Raw genomic sequence first — 1,534 nt, 5'->3', positions numbered from 1 at the left:
GGTGCACTTGGACACGGTGCATTTGGACACAGCCAATCACAGCACCGTGTACTTAGACTTTGTAGGGTCCGTTGGAACAGCGACTTGTGATTGGACTGTGTCCAATTGCCCCGTGTCCAACTGATATACACCCTTTCCGATTCGTTATATATAAACAGTTCTTTCTCTCTCTCTCTCTCTCTCTCTCAATATGGCTTCAGGCAACCAAAAGGCGTACCCCCAACACCACTCAACAATATATAAACAGTTATACCGAGGTTAATGGCGTTGGGGCAAATTTCCATGAAAAGCCTGAAGCCAATGGGTGTTTACGTGTAGCAATCGGATTTCCAATCGTATTGATATAATCGCAGTGATGTAAAGTGTTTAGATAGAAAGTTCCCTAGGCTAATCGGATTACCAAATCGTGTTCGTGAGGGACGGATCGGATTAGCGGATGCAGAGAAACGTTGCGTACATACTTATGTCTCTTAAGAAGTAAATATTAAGAAGTAAATAGAAAAGTAAGTATGTGCATTGTTATTTTCATTATAATTAACGTGTATTCTGTTGCAGATGTATATAGATAAATAAAGATTTATTTCTATTTTACTGATATGTGTATATTAAAGAAATAAATATATCTTAATTTAAATGTGCTTCAGTTATTAACATACAAGTTTATTAAAATATAAAATATTTTCAGAGTTAAGGAATTATGGAAATGAATGAGAAAGGAATGTTTGAACAGAGTCAATTTGATATGTATATATACATACCAAATGACTGAAGCACATTAAAGTTAAGATGTATTTATTTCTTTAATACACACATATTAGTAAAATAGAAATAAATCCTTATTTATCTATATACATCTGCAAAAGAATATACGTTAATTATAATGAAAATAACAATGCACATATTTACTTTTCTATTTATTTCTTAAGAGACGTAAGTATGTACGCACTCTCTCTCTCTCTCTTTCTCTCTCTCTCTCTCTCTCTCTCTCTCTCAATAGTTTTCAGGCCTAGTCCTATTGGCCCTTTCACCACAGCTTTATGATATGTGGAAGATATACGCAATGTTCCTCTGCATCCGCTAATCCGATCCGTCCTTTACGGACACGCAGGGTTGGGCAATTTGGCGCCGCGAATGGTTTCTTACGTTTTTTACGTATGAAACGTATAATACGTATAGAAATATATGAAACGTATGAAATATATTATATATATCAAAATTCTAAGTCCCGATTTACAATAAATGTAGTAAGCTTTAAGCCGTAAGAAATTGACCAATCATAATCGAGTATTCTTCTCATATTTGACTCATAGCTTGCACTAGTGCGCACTGAGTTCGCGTTAAGGCTTGTTTACAGTACATTCTTATATTTAAAATCGTGTCTTAAATACATATTTAAAAACATTTTAACTAATAAAATGATTCGTACGGATGTTATACATATCATATTATGGTTAAAAATATTTGAGAATTTATTTGAGAATTATTTAAGACAATCTTTAAATATAATAACATACTATGAACAAGCCTTAGTGCG

The sequence above is a fragment of the Odontomachus brunneus genome, unplaced genomic scaffold (assembly GCF_010583005.1).
Source record: "Odontomachus brunneus isolate Ranch 3 - 2012 unplaced genomic scaffold, Obru_v1 Obru_scaffold_094, whole genome shotgun sequence".
NCBI lineage: Eukaryota > Metazoa > Arthropoda > Insecta > Hymenoptera > Formicidae > Odontomachus > Odontomachus brunneus.
Note: the sequence above shows the minus strand (reverse complement) of the source record.